The following is a 16,281-nucleotide window of genomic DNA, read 5'->3' as shown; positions in this document are numbered from 1 at the left end:
TAAAATGTCATAATTTAGTATGCCCTTTTTGAACTTTTATGTTTGAAAAGCATGCGTCTGCATAAAATAAGTGTTACAAAGCAAAAAAAAAAGATATATATATATATATGCAGCATTTTTCTGCGCTTCTTCTGGGCAGAGTGTCGTGGACTCCTAGGACGATCAAATAACTGATATCATTTTTCCTTCGACACGCTGTGTCTCAGGAAGGCAGATCGCTTTAATATAGATACAATGAAACTAATAATGATAAAATATTCCCTTTGAATGGTGACCCAAAGATTACTTTGTACAGAGATAAGCAAATTCCTGGTGTTATGATATACAATGAATGCCTGGATTGTGAGTCGCATGCGGTTCCACATTTTGCGGATGCGGTTCGGATACAGATCCAAAGAATGCGGATGCGGATCGGATACGTATACAATAATGTAAAAAGTTTGCGGATGCGGTTCGGATGCGGATACAGGATGCGGATCAGATGCGGATAATCAAACTGTTACCCGCGCGGGCCTCTAGATATCAGTAACGCCATTACCTTTAGAAACTGCAAAATAAGCAAAGGGTGCTTGCTGCAGACACGATATATGTTTAAGATACGAGCGCCTACTGAGTCAAAGCTGGAGTTAAAATGAAAGCCTGGTTCTATTCCCCCCTCTCTAGCGAAACTAAATGAAGTCGTCGCTGAGAGTCACGTGGTCAAGTAATATTTTATCCAGACAAGAGACACAAACAACTGCCCAGAATTGTCTTGGGGCTGTCGCAAAAAGCAATGAAAACGGAGCCCCTTCCTTCCCCCTTCACATGGCTTACCGTGGCAAACCACAACATACATGCATATACATACACTTGCGCACAAAATAAAATCACTCCTGATAATGCCAAAAAATACAGTCATGTTTTTGTTTAACGCACGTATTTAGACGGTATGTCGGAGGGTGATACACATGAGACCCTGATGCTCATTTCAAATAATTTGGTTGGTTTCGGTCGTGGAACTGATTATATTGATGTTCATTTCCATTCTGCTTGAAAAAAGACCGTTGGATTATTCTTTTTTTTTAAACATTTTATATGATCAACAGTTCATGCTTTCTGAGAAATGGAGCTGAATGGCTCTGGGGGGGTACGGTGCATTTTCTATTAAACGTACGACTCTTTATGCAGTAAGTAAAGGCTTTCTCTAAACCATTAGGGATCACCAGTGCCTTGTTCTGTTGATTGTTAATGCACTTAGCATAGTAAATAAATCTGCCCAGCTTGAATCAGTTCTTCAAGAGCTTGCTGGAGCCCTATCACTCTAGAAAAAGCCCGTGCGTCTACTTTCCCACACAACACTCGGAGAAACAATCACCGCAACCTACGGAGACAGCTCAGCGAATGAAGATGCCGAAACATCTGTTTAGACCAAAAACCGCACTTTGAGTTGTGACATTAAGCAATGCAAAACGTCACGCTTGCATCGCTTAATCTCAACTCAGACTGCGTTTTTTGGTCTAAACACATGTTTCGGCATCGTCATTCGTTGAGCTGCCTCCGTAAGTTGCGGTGATTGGTTCTCCGAGCGTTGTGCAGGAAAGTAGACGCATGGGCTTTTTTTAGAATGTATGGCCCCCGTTAATGCTCCGACAAAAAAAAATCAAATTCATTCACTCCTATAGAGCATGAACCTGATGTAGTCCTCTTGACCAAAACTTGGTTAACTACTGAAAAAAAAAAAAAAAAGAGTTTCTTCCACCAGGATATATATGTCATTTTTGGAAGGACCGAGAAGGAAGATGAGGGGGTGTTGCTATTATCGTAAATGATAAATATGCCTGTCTGTGGTATTTTATATATATTTATATATAAAACCTAATTATGTTATCTTTTAAGCCTACTAGTGCATTTTCAGGTGATTTTTGTTTTGATAACTGTAGTTTTGCTACGCTACACTATTTTTTTTTAAACAAGTTTAAGAAACGCTCATTGATAACCTGCTCTATATCTTTTGCTAGAATGGGTGGAACCGAAATAAGCCTATAATTATTTAAATAATTGGAACCCCATCCTTTCTGTATTACTCTTAATCTTGCCATTTTTAATGTATCTGGGAATACAGCGGTACTCTTGACTAGGTTACATAGGTGCGAAAGAGTATGGGTAATAATTTCGGCAACTGATTTTATAGTTTGAACTTTAATGCCATCTTCACCGCATGCGCTATTATTCCTTAGTTTTTGTGACAGGTTGCAACTGTCTGTTTCAGCTGTAGGGAATAAAGAGAAAAGAACTTTCTATGCTAGATGGGATGAAAATATTGTAATCAGCACTAATTACAGCGTGTGCATTGGAAGCGCCAGTTTCTATAATGGGCTCATGTAATCTGTCATCAAGCGTAATTCCTGTGAAGCTCGTGCCTTGAACGATAAATTCAGTAACACCTTTTCTTTGCGTATTGACATAATATTATTTACAGTCCTCCAGAGTTTTCTGGAATTATTATAAATGTATGCAAATTTGTATGCATGATAAAAGCTCCGCGCTCGCTTAACGTCACGGTTTACTTTGTTACTAGTCTTTTCTTTTTTTTAGAATTCGGCTAGACAGTCCGGATCCCTCGTTCTTATAAAAAAGGCGTAAAGCCTATCACGTTGTTTATTATATTACGAAGTCGGCGTAAATCCAAGGTCTTCTTAATGTTCTGTTATTTTTAAATGCCGTCATGAACACGCTTGCTCATAAGCTTCTTTTATCATTGTTCAAACATGTCGTATGCTGTATTGTGGTCAACGTTTCTAAAACGTCGCTACAGTTTACTCTAGCGACTAATTTATGAAATAACCCGATTTTATCATTGTTTATCATTCGGCATATTACTGTAGTGCATGTTAATGGTGGTTTGTAGTGCGCTGAGTAAGGTGTAAAAAGTTAAAAGATCGTCCAGTGGTCACTAAGATCCGTAATTATTACACCTGCTTTTAAGTCGTTCATATGTGGTAGTTCGTGAAACACACGTCAATCAGGGGTTCGGACACATCTGTTAACCTTGTCACTACATTAACAAAACTTTCATGACCAAAGGAATGGAATGCAGTTAAAAGGTTTTTGCGTTGTTAGGTCTGACGATAACTGATCTACATTAAAATTACCGCAAATACCAACATGAATGCCCGTGATCGTACAATATTCTAGCATATCTTCGAGAATTGCAGAAACACGGGTACTCCACCGGACGGGGGCTGTATGCAACGATGAATATTGCACTGGCACATTTTTTCCTGAAGGACTCATAGTTCAGTGTTATCATAAAGTATTCTGTTAGGATATCAAATTTTATACTTTCTTTATACTTTTCATATTCTTGCGAGATATCAATGTAGTTCTGTAGCCTGGAAAATGTAATTTTTTAATTGCCTGGCATTCACACGACACACCCATGATAACGGGACACTCATATACAATTGGGGGATTTCATCTCAACTCAAGCACAAATTTGGGGTCTAATTTTAAATATTCTTGAAAAAATACATGTATCGGGCAAATTCTATAATAAAAGAAGACGCAAACGGCAAGTTCGTCGGATTTTTTGTTCTTAAGTTATAGACCGTTGAAGCGGCCGAGGTGCAAACTCGTTTTTCCAGCTTATCGGTGGTGCCATATTTCACTCCATCCATTTTCCTTACTTTTTACGCTACATAAATATAACTTCTTAGGAACACTCTCGACATACACTCTCAAAAAATTCTGTGCGTCTACTTTCACGCACAACACTCGGAGAGCCAATCACCGCAACTTACGGAGGCAGCTCAACGAATGACGATGCCGAAACATATGTTTAGACCAAAAAACGCAGTTTGAGTTGTGACATCAAGCAATGCAAAACGTAACGCATGCATTGCTTAATATCACAACTCAGACTGCGCTTTTTGGTCTAAACATATGTTTCGGCATCGTCATTCGCTGAGCTGCCTCCGTAAGTTGCGGTGATTGACTCTACGAGTGTTGTGCGGGAAATTAGACGCACGATCTTTTTTTCAGAGTGTATGCTTTTTTATGCTAATTAAGCGTCTAGGTCATAACATCCTTAATATATTTTTTTATTTGTGAAACCGCCTCTCTGCGAGGATATTTGGCGAAGTTCAGCAAGCTGTGCTGTCTGACCTAATCAACATGTTTTTATGATCTGTACATAACCGTAAAGTTCCAATTAAGCTCTTTCTTTTGGATATAATTTGCGCAATAAGTATATATAGCGGTACATGTTCCTGAAAAAACGCATATTTCGAAAAACTAGCAAGTTTTGAGTCGATTTTCTAAAAAACCAACGTTTTATTTCTTTTATACTTTATTCACAGTTAGGTAATATAGTAGTCTATCAGGAACTACCAACAGAAACAGTAATATATTGTTTGTATGGCCGGCTATTAAGACTCCAATCTTGTGCTATGAGCATTTTGAACGGCACTTCGTACAGGCGCTCTGCTGAGCAAAATTTTTGCCTAATGGCTTTCTACTTATCTTTAGCAGTTACCTCAATATCCAACCATAAACATTAATAAATTTTGGAGTAGTGTACTTAAAAAAAAAGTTACTTAGAGGTCCGTATCCACAAGTGCGGGCACCAGCACTGACTTCCTCTCAATGCGGGGGAATGCAGATGGTTAGAGAATTTCTCTGGGGCATTTTGCTTTCGGCTTTGAGTTTGAAATACCAAACTTGATATGCAATTGTCATATATTCTTATGTCAAAGAGATATGCAGTGCATATACATATGTACGATTTTGTATCTGACGCTTCGGATTTTGTATCTGACGCTTCGGATTTTGTATCTGACGCTACACGTACGGACTCTTTTGTAAAATAACGAGCATTTCGTAGCATGTAAGGCATCAAATGTGTTAGTCATGTGTTTAGGTTTCATTTCTATTTTCAGTCCTTCATGCCGGGTTACTTCCAGTTTTCCCTCTTGACTTAAGTTTGTCCGGGAGTCTAGATGGTATACGTATCGTCTCCGTCGATACATAGGGCCAAGCTCACACACCTTGCAAATCACGCCAGTGCCAAGTCAATAAATATTGTTAGGATAAATATTGTTGCTTCACTGGCTTTTACGCTCAGATATTGAGGTAAGTACTAACATTAAATAGAAAACCTTACATAGGTCAAAATTCTGCTCAGCTGAGCGTCTATGCGAACTCCCGTTGAAAATTCTCATAGCACGAGATTCGTGTCCTAATAGCGGCCATACAAACAATATATTACAATATCTGTTGGTAGTTCCTGACAGAGTACTTTATTACTTAACATAAATATAAAAAAGAAAGAAATGAATCGTCTTTTTTTAGAAAGTCGACTTCAAACTTGCAATTCTTTCGAAATATTCGTTTTTCAGGCAAATATTCCGCGTTATATGTTTAGCGCAAAATATTCAAATTATATTTAAAAAAGACCTCAAAGGGATGGTGAACCGAAATTTGGATTTCAGGAAAAAAAATGCAGGAGATGTAGGCGGGACGCTACAGTCCCCACAACACTACTCGTAAGGCGATATCTCGAATGGACGGCCGTATTTTTGGAAAAAGAGGTTAAGATTGAACCAGGCCCACGAGCTGTGACCCGTGAAGATACCTAGTTTCCTTCACTCTTTGCTTCGCTCCCTCAAGGCGGCGACGCGGAGAAGCCGCGAGGCCGTTCCCTCTCCTTCTCGGAGAAACATGACGTGAACATTTCTGTCAAATGCGCCTCCTTTTCTTGAAAAATACGGTCATTCGTTCGAGATATCGCTGTGTGAGTGATGTTTTGATGTTCGTAGCATCCCGCTGCACACTTTTGCTGCGTGTTTTGTGGAATCCAGATTTCGGTTCAGCATGCCTTTAATTGGAGACTTACGGTGATTTAAAGATCATACAAGTATATTGATTAGGTCACACAGCACAGCTTGCTCAACTTCGTCAGATATTGTTGCAAAGAGGCGGTTTGACAATTAAAAAAAAACAAAAAAAAACATTAAACACATGACCTAAATGCTTTAGCATAACTGGCCGTTTGCATCTTCTTTAATTAAAGGAATTTACAGCTAGTTACTAAAAATTTTAGAGGTGTTAATTATGAGTTAGTGTATTTTTGTGAGTCACTTGTATTACTGGGCGACAAGGGAACAAAAACAAAAAAGGCAAGCTTTTATAGCCGCCATACAAACTAAATATTACATTTTCTGTTTATTTTACTTTATAAAGCACTGCAATAGGCAGCTAGAGAAAAACAATTAACCAAAAGAAAAGGTAGCCTTTTCAGAAAATCGACCTCCAATTCGCAAAAGTTTTGAAATAGTCCTTGCTTTACGAAAAAGTACTGTTATTTTTCTTTTATACACAACATCAAATTTGTTATAATTAGAAGGAGTATACTCTAAGCTTTCTGAAAATACTAAATATGTTAAGACACCTCATATAGGTCACACGGAAGAGCTGGGAAAATTCCACATATATCGTCCAAAAACGTCATATTGGCAAATTTTCTAAACTATATTTCATATAAATAATCACGTTAAAATATTTATCAGAGAATAAGTGTGTTCACAGGTATGTATTAAAAAAATAACAGCGCCCATTTTGGATTAGTGTATTTTTGCGAGTAAGTTGATTTACTGACAAAACAGTAAAAAAAAATCAGATTTCAAGCTTTTATAGCTGTCACACAAACAAAATATTACATTTTTTTTATTTATAATACCTCATAGAGCACTGCAGTAGCCAGCTAAAGAAAAAAAAATCAGCCAAATAAAAGGTTTTTTTTTTAGAAAATGGACCTCGAATTTGCAAAACTTATGTAATACTCCTTGCTTTACGAGAATGCACTTCCTTTTCTCTTTCACACACAACATTAAATTTGTTATCAATAAAAAAAAATACTCTCAGCTTTCTGAAAATAAAAAAATATGTTACGATATACCAAATAGGTCACACGGAAGAGTTGATCAAACTTTAACAAATATTGTCAAAGGGACACACTTTGACAATATTTAACACAAAAGTGAAGATATATAATCACAATAAAATTATCGACCATAAATAATGCCTATTTCGAGAGTGGCCCCAAAAAGTTACACTGCACTACCGAAAAAGGGAAAATATTTGAAATGAGTGAAACGTGACACCTCCGACAGGCGAGAGAAAGGTCAGTTTGTGCCTCGGCTGCTTAAAATGTCCATAACTTGAGAACAAAAAATCGCCTGAACTTGCGGTTTGCACTCCCTGTCACAGAAGGGATTTCCCCGAAGCATGCATTTCATTGGTTAAAATTTAAAAAAAATCGACCCCAAATACGTGCCTGAGTTGAGATGGAACCGCCGATATTTACATGCACTGCATACCTGTTTGACATAAGAAAATATGACAATTACATATCAAGTTCGGTATTTTAAACTCCAAGCCCAAAGCCAAAGGCACCAGAGGAATTTTCTAACGATCTGCATTCCCCGTATTGTGAGGAAGTAAGTGCTGGGCCCGCACTCGTGGATACGGACTTCTAACTAACTTCTTTTAAGTACACTACTCCAAATGTTATTAACGTTTATGGTTGAATATTAAGGTAACTGCTAACGATCAGTAGAAAACCTGACATAGGCCAAAATTCTGCTCAGCAGAGTGCCTGTGCGAACTCCCGTTCCACACGCTCATAGAACGAGATTCGAGTCTTAATAGCCGGCCATACAAACAATATATTACTATTCCTGTTGGTAGTTCCTGATAGACTATGATATTACCTTACTCTGAATAAAAAATCAAATAAATAAAAGGTGTTTTTTTAAAAAAAATCGGACTCCAAACTTGATAATTTCTCGAAATATTCCTTTTTCAGGCACGTGTAGCGTAATATACATTTATTGCACAATATTGAAATTATTCTCAAAAGAAAGAGCTAATTGGAGCTTTACGGTTAAGTAAAGATCATAAAAATATGTTGATTAGGTCGGACAGCACTGCTTGCTGAACTTCGTCAAATATCGTCGCAGAGAGGCGGTTTGACAAATAAAAAGAAAAATACATTAAGAATGTTATGACCTAGTCACTTAATTAGTAAAAAAAAAGCACATGTCGAGAGTGTTCCCAAGAAGTTATATTGATGTAGCTTAAAAAGAAAGGAAAAGGGCTGGAGTGAAATATGGCACCTCCGATAAGCTGAAAAAATGACAGTTTCCACCTTGGCCGCTTCAACGGTCCATAACTTGAGAACAAAAACCCGAAAAACTTGCCATTTGCGTCTTCTTTTATGATAGGAATTGCCCGATAACATGTATTTCTTTCAAAAAAATTAAACATTTGACCCAAAATTCGTGTTTGAGTTTAGATGAAATCATTCAATTACAAAGGTAAAGCCGTGACCCAGACTCTGGTGGATGTTGACACTTTAAAATTTTCTTAGTGTCGCCACAGTTCTGCCCTCGTTAAAAATTCAGGCACACTGCTTGTATTTAAGCACATTCAACATGAGCCAATACACTTCCACGAAAGTACATCCCCGCATGCCGAGCATCCGCATCATTGTGGAACCTCGCCCTACGCGAGCGCCATAGACTGTGAAGATCAATTAGCATCATTAAATCAAATGGCACCCCTCAGTCATTGCCTATTACGAGGAACCAAATATTAGGTGGTTTTAAAAAAAAAATCTTTGCGGATAGTTTGTTGAGGTACGTCCCAAATGTAGACGCCCTCCCAACAATGCGAGAAAACATGTTCAATTGTCTCCGATTGTTTACAGGTATAAAACATCGCTGTCCACGTGACGGAAATCCCCATTTTCTTTGTATCGTTTTACGAACAACGTGGATGTTTAAAGTTAAAAATAAAAATGTTATCTAGAACGCCGGCTTACTGGCATCCGCTTATTTTTTAGAACACCCTGCCCTAGGAATGCACAGTAAATATGAGGTGCGATACAAAATCTTCGGGACTGAGTTTGTAGCTTAAAAAGAGAGGGCAGCACAGTGATGCGCGCGCAGGGGTTGAAGGTAAGATCTTCGTGTTTCGTTATACCTAAGGGTGTCGCTCTGTGAACATTTGGGGCTGTGCTACACGGATTTCTTCGACCACGTGCACTGTCACAATGGCGCCTTCACGATGAACTGCAAACCAGAGTGAGAGCGAACATCATTTATGCGTCAAATTTGGCAAATATAAAACAGACACCTTTGAAATGATTCAGCAGGCTTGTGTACAAAAAGTGGCACTCGCATTTAAGGAACGGAAGAACATTGCTGGAAGGCGAAGAGCGGGTAGGGCGACCTTATCCGACCTCTCCTTGACTTCAGTGACGCTCTGCCATTCTTGAGGCGCGAGTGACAGTCAAAACACTCCGCACACCTCACTGCTTTTGACATAAGCCTTCTAAATTATCTCAGATGTCTCTGTTTTAGATTTTCTGAGTCTGACGTAAAATTGATGTTCGCTCTCGTTTTGGTTTGCAGTCCACGTAGAGATCGCCATTTTGCTCGTGCATGTGCTCAAACAAACTCGTATAGCGCAGCTCCAAATGTTCACATAGCGACGCCCTTTGGCATAAAAATACACGAAGGTCCCTTCCTTCGACTACTGCGCGTGCATCACTCTGCTGGCCTTTGTTTTTACGATATAACATCATTCCAGACACATTTTGATGACTGCACGTATTTATGTGGACCGGAACAAAAAATGCACTATCTCGCATTTATTTATATTTTTTTTCGCACGGTACGTTACTTGAGTATTTTGTGGAAAATAGGCGTCTGCGCAAACCACACAAAAGATACTATATTTTTTTAAAAAGTCAAACACGCTACCGGGTATGCCTCGATGGACACGATTAATTGAGCAGCGCACGCGGCAACTTCTGCTGACACAGGGTACGCAGGAGTGGGTCGGTGGAGTGGCGAAAAAACAGAAATCTATTCACCAACTGGCGGACAAACATATGATGGGTCAATCCGCGCCGGCCATCTTGGACTCGGCTGAACAGATTGTCTCGGGCGCACACTTCCCGAGTTGACACCCAAATAAACGCAGCAACTACTCAATGCATTCTTTGGACGTTGACACGAGAGCAATGCAGCACCTGCATAACAAATAATATCTTTGACACAAGGAACCCTGGAAAATGTACGATGTCGCTATCATTGGAAAACCACGTCTCTGTAAAAACCAAAATGTAAAATTTATGTTCAAGCTCATTAAACAAAAAATCCAGCAGAATGTTCTTTATTTTTAGACTACGAGCATTCAAGTGCAGTAATGAAGACTGATTTAACATTGGGAATATAGTGCTTGAACGAAATATGGCGGTAATAACTGCATGTTTTTAAATACGTTGTCATGTGCGAGGATGACAGAGTAAATACTTGCGAAAGATAGGTTTAGCGTGTCACTCCCAGATCTTTCTCCGAGCTGGTTTCGATGACTCGGTCGCCAGGGCCTTGGTGAACAAACATTTTATCATTCTTTTGGCAAGCAAACCGATATTCCTGTTGAGTAGCTCTCGGTCACATCAGCCAGAAAAGCTCTGTTCTGTGCCGTAAGGTTCTTATTTAGAAGTATTGTCGACTGCGGTTTCCTCTTCTCGAGCCAAGGCTCTCGTGTTTTTCCCGATGTAAAGCCAACAAGCGCGGGGACAGTCCTATCAGAACGCGAGGGAAGTCAATGGATGGCTTTGACATTCGTTTCATGAAGCTGGGGAAGTGTGAGGTCATTTTCTATGTGGTTGAGCTTGCTAAGCAGATTTTCGTTTACTTTTTGGGGTAGCCCCTGAGTTTTTAGGTTTTGCTGCCTGTGTATTCTTCTAATTATTTTAAACGTTGTATTTTTTTATTTTTTATTTCTCAATTCATTACTTTCTCCTCAAGTTTTTCCGCGCTTCTACAGACCGTATATCACCTGGCTTTGCACATTCATATGGGCAATCACTTCGTCGTACTTCAGGGAAAGTTCCTGTATTGACCCTTTGAAACTGTCAACTGCACCTTTAATGTCCATACTTTGTATAAAGTATCCAACAATTTAGCGTTCGCTGGGGAAAGCCGCGCACGTTCCCGCATTTTAGACGAGTGCGATTAATACTGTACATGATAAAATATATATAAAAAGACGAAGAGTGAGGGAAAAGAAAAGAGTGAAACACAGTGACGGATTCAGCTCATGTTTAATTTTTACTTGATCCCGATTTTTCTTTTTTTGGAAAAAAAAAAAAAATGTCAGCGCGCAAAATATTTTTTTTTTTTTGTCGCAAATTCGCTCTCACGTGCGTTTCTACTCGCGCGCTATCCTCACGCGCAGCTTTGGCTGACTCGGAGCAGGACGACCTTGACTGGCCACGTACCCATGACGACCGCAAGGCGTCCTCCACCTCCGACCCAGTGCTCGCCTTGCCCCGCTGCCCCCGACGTCTCCCTGACTTGCCACGCGAGGGAAAGGGGAAATCGAAACCAGCGCTCCCGGCGCGTGGTCCGAACGCAGCGCCCCTGCGGAGGATCGCGAGGCCCGGCTCGGTATAAGAGAGGCCCCGGACTCCGCGCCCCGGTCACAGCGTGTCCGACTGGCATTCAGTGGAGCACCCACGTGCCCAAGCAGCGCCCAGGTCTCGCATCTCAACACCAGTCGAACTTTGGGCCTGTCGAGTCGCCATTCCGATTCTTCAAACCACATCTGCATCTCATTCTCCATTGCTGTCTTGCCGTCGAGCCTCCAACCGCCACATCCCAGCAGGCCATTGCGATCCTCCACGTGCGTCCGACGGTATGTGGTCACGTCCGTCTGTGCATGCTCTGTTCACTCGTGGAACGCGAAAAGTCGTGTCATCTCTTATGGTACCGGAGCAATACAGTTAATCTCCTCAGTTCCCTGCAGCTCTGGGAAAAACTTCAGCGGGACTACGTAACTTTACAATGTGTTTGGTTCGTGCGAGCACTCGTGCATGGATGACAGTTTCTAAATACCAGTCCACGTGCCTCAGAGAATACTTGATATGAAGCATGAGAGCCGGCACGACCTACAGAACACCAAGGTGGTCGCGTGGAAGAACGTTCAAACGAAGCATCTGGAAGTCTCAGGGTGGCAACTGACGCTTCTCCAAGAGCATATAGGGTCGAGCGGCAGCCGTGTTTTGCATTATTTTGAGTAAATATGGCAAAATCATTCCTGGACCCTGCGCGGAGAGCGTTCGCTCTGCGCGTGGCGTCAGTACAGTGGTCATGCGCCGTGTGCAATTTCACCCAATGGAGTTCATCCTTTAGGCTTAATCTGCTCGCAATGGCAATCGCCAAACATATAAGAGAAAAACGAGCAGCGTTCACCATCTCAACTCGCAGCCAAGACAACGTGATCTGGTGCCGACTATATCCCGCCAATGTTCATCATTGCGTGGTTAGGCAAAGCACAAGGCACGTGATGAGCCCCAGAGATGATTAAGAGTTGGACGATTCCCGTCAGTGCAGCGATCGAACACGAGTAACTCAACGTAATCCTTGTCCAGGCATTGGCTGTCGCGAGACAGCCGAGTACCCACGCAGCGCTTGCGTCCACTCAGTGAGTGGCATTCGACTATCGTCATCTCCGCGTCTACGTCAACATTGCAATCCCTGCGACTATATATTCTCTCGCTTTGCAAAGGTGAGACTGAAAGAAATAATCTGCCTTGATCTTGGAAAGTACACCACGGCGAATAAGAGTTAGTGGCGCTGCGTGCAGTAGCACGCAGAGCTAGGTCACACCAGGGCCAGTTGTGTAAAAGAGAAACATTTAAACCCAATATTGTTGCACGGCCCCGTTCTTGCCTTTCAAGGCCCCTGTGTTTTGGCTTAGCGTCGGCTGCCGCTCTGGGTATTCAAAGAGGCTGCATACGAGAAAGCGCCAAAACCTTTGGCGAGGACGAAGGGAAGTGGCAACACGAAGTGCGTACTAGTATTATCACTCCCTTTCGAATTATATTGGCGGTGTATCGTACGCAGCCCTGTACCAAATACTCCGCCAGCCTATTTTATCCAAGAGGATCGTTAAGCCGAGGTCACACTGTTCATACATCGTGCAAAGGACAGTCCGCAAACACGAGTCACCGCAATATCCGGGGTTCGAATGCCGCGTGTCAAGTTTTCCCTTTGAACTCATTGCCATGCGGCGTTAAAAGAACACATCTCGTGGTGACCCGCGTTCGAATTTTTATGTAAACTGTCTTTTCTATGATGTACAAGCAGTGTGACACCGGCTTAAGTAGATCTGTAAAGTTCTGCGGAGTGGTTCAGTGTTGGAACAGCCGGCCATGTGCGAGCGTGTGGCTTTGAAAACTGTTCTCGGTGGACGCCGAGGGAACTAACCTAATATGTCCTCTTAGTTTTGTTTCTTCAGTCTTGCGTCCCTATTACGCTTATACCGGACGGCTTGCCTGATTTCTTGAACGACCGAAACGGCTTTAGAGAACTTTTCGGATCGAAGCATTTTGCGGGTCGGTATCTCGCGGATGTGCACTTGATATTGCCGAACCAAGTTTTGAAGAGTGTATATTGAGAAAGTCACGTGTATTTTTTCACTTGACTTTATTGAGACGCGCTCATTGGTCATCAGTGTTCGATTGATTGAGACTCACTCCTCTCCGCTCAACGCTTTGGACAGTGTGTTTGGTGCCTCAGCGGAGGGATCGAGTCTTGCTTTATCTCGGGTCACTGACAGCCAAGAAACACAGGACGTCGGTTATTAGGGTACAACATAAGATGTCACAATATATAGAAGGAGAAGAGGTGAGATAGGACGGACCCGCCTTGTCTCTTTTGCTCTATTTGATTGGTGACGTCGGTTATTAGTGTACAGCAACCAACTTTGGTGGCCCTCCTATTTGCTTGGTGATTCCTTCTTGAGCTTTTTTATCGGCTGATGCTGCAATCTGATTGGCTGGCTTACTAAGATAGGCTACGGAATCGCCACCCCCTCACCTTCTGAAGCTGTCAGTTACACGTGCGTCTGATTTCCCGCACAACACTCGGAAAGCCAATCACCGCAACTTACGGAGGCAGCTCAGCGAATGACGATGCCGAAACGTATGTTTAGACCAAAAAACGCAGTCTGAGTTGTGAGATTAAGCAATGCAAGCGTGACGTTTTGCATTGCTTAATGTCACAACTCAAACTGCGTTTTTTGGTCTAAACATATGTTTCGGCACTGTCATTCACTGAGCTACCGCTGTAAGTTGGGGTGATTGGCTCTCCGGGTATTGTACATGAAAGTAGACGCACAAACTTCTTTGAGAGTGTGCAAGTGCGCAAGTTTTAGACCGTGTAGCACTTCCTTTCACGCTGATATGAACCGTCAGTCCGCTGAGTGAATAGTGTTTTATCAAAGCGCCATGTCATGGCGTCTTTCGGTCAGATTAACCTGTCAGTCAGCGAGCATCGGACACGCGATTGGAAAACAAAAGCTTATAGAGCATGCTCAAATAGGCTTCCAGCACTACACTTCATGACCTTTCCAGTGCTTATCAGCCAGGCGAAGAATGCCGAGTCACTGAGCTGTGTACGAATGTGCAGCGTCTGACATACCGCACAACAAATCTGCAGCGCATGCTCAGAAGGCGTTTCACAGCCCAGCGAACAAAGATGGGGACTCGCAGAAGGCGATTTTTAAAAAGGCCTAGACAGGGCGCGCCGCATTACGGGAATTGAGAAGTTACCCTTAGTATGCACAAACGGTGCGGGAGACGATGCTCACAGGGCAGAGGATGGCAGCAGCGCCTGGTTAATGCTGGAGACCCAGATGGGGAGTATCATGAACGCAGACAGTTCTCCAGAGATGCTCTTTGGAGTCGCTTTAGAGGACACCAAATTTTGATCCCAATTAGCGTGACCTGCTTGATTGAGCGTGTTCACTCATGTCTCACCCTGTATCTCAGCGCAGGTGGTATAAGGTCCAAGTGTTGCCGCGGCTCGGTCACTTGGTTGCCTGCGCGTATTACTGACTGTCACTCTTCCCGTGCTGTGTGAGAAAGCCTACGCTCGAACGATCAGTCAATCCGACGGTTTGAAATAACGCCTGTTCTGACTCAGAAGCGAAGGAACGAACGCGGTCATCATGAGAGGTGCGCGCTAATCTTCGGCTTTAACCACACTGACCTACCCGCAGACCTGAGAGCAGAGCGAAGTGATTCTCACAGTACGTCTCAGAAGCTTCAATAGTATGCAAAGTGGATTCTTTTTAAATTTAAAAAATGCGGCAAAAAAAAAAAAAAAAAGCCGCGAAAGCTTATACCCTTTGTGCAGGTTAGTTTAATGACCAGGGGGACATAATATTCGGGGCTAATTGTTACTATAAGTATAACAATTCACTAAAATTGGTTATGAACATTTTAATTAGTGAAAATAGACGTCTGGTATCAATCAGAAACTTGCTGAGCGTCTTCGAAAACCTCTAAATAAAAAAAATTTGGAAAGAATTTGAGCGCGTGGAAAACGCCACAGTGCGCTAAGCTTACCACTCGTTAGACAAGCACAAGGCTGGGGCTCAGATAAGAGACGCAAAACCCGCGCAGGCGCGTTATCGCAGCCTTGCTTGTGCTGCACGAGTGGTAACCCTGCTTCGCACGTGATTCAAGTCTTACTAACATCTGGTTTAGGGGTTTTTGATTACGCTCAGCAAGTTTCTAGTTAGGAACCATATCTGTTTGTGTCAATAATTAAAACGTTAATTAGCACAGTTCAGTTAATTAGCCGACTGAGCGTTACGATTAGTCCCCTTTACTATGTCTCCCTGGCCGTGTAAGTCACCTGTACGAACCGCCTTATTATAGCTTTAACGGCTTTTATAAACGAAACAGTTAAGCTTAAAAGGAAACACCCTGTATATATATATATATATATATATATAAAAAAGCGCGCACAAAAGCGCCTGACCAAGGGTGTTAAGACGGGAGCAGAGCCGGTGTTCACAGAACGCGGCAAATCCTGGGCGCTGACATCGGCTGTCCCGAGAGAAAGAATGAGAAAGAAAGCGGCAGAAGAGCGGAGAAAGAAAGCAGACGAAAGGTTAGGCGTGTTCGTTTTGCCGCGACCAGTTCAAGTTGCTCGAGCGCTTGTCAACTTTATTTAGATTTATACAATGAGCTATTCCGGTGTTTTCGTGCCGAAGTAAGCTAGAGAAAATAAATAAAATACAGACCCTACAGGTCACGTTTTGCTGTTTTCTTGTGCATATTAAGGCGTCGCTAGCGATATGGGCCCGTTAGGACAGCCAACTGGGGCCGCGAATGTTTCGCGTCTATGTCCCGCACTCTAAGAAAAAAAAAAAAAA

General features: G+C 42.1%; 1 protein-coding gene across 2 annotated transcripts in view; it reads left to right on the top strand.

The window, feature by feature from the left end:
* Positions 1 to 11,539: 11,539 nt before the first annotated feature.
* LOC8036660 (zwei Ig domain protein zig-4) overlaps positions 11,540 to 16,281 on the top strand; it is a 313,494-nt gene continuing 308,752 nt past the window's right edge. The window contains exon 1 of one of the 2 annotated variants that reach the window (XM_040503801.1): positions 11,540 to 11,748. The gene's annotated coding sequence lies outside the window, so the exon portion shown is untranslated. The remainder of the gene's footprint in view (positions 11,749 to 16,281) is intronic. The other variant, XM_040218264.3, reaches the window with a different exon arrangement.

This window comes from Ixodes scapularis, unplaced genomic scaffold (assembly GCF_016920785.2).
Source record: "Ixodes scapularis isolate PalLabHiFi unplaced genomic scaffold, ASM1692078v2 PGA_scaffold9__187_contigs__length_104089568, whole genome shotgun sequence".
NCBI classification, from domain to species: domain Eukaryota; kingdom Metazoa; phylum Arthropoda; class Arachnida; order Ixodida; family Ixodidae; genus Ixodes; species Ixodes scapularis.
This window is presented reverse-complemented; position numbering and strand designations above follow the sequence as displayed.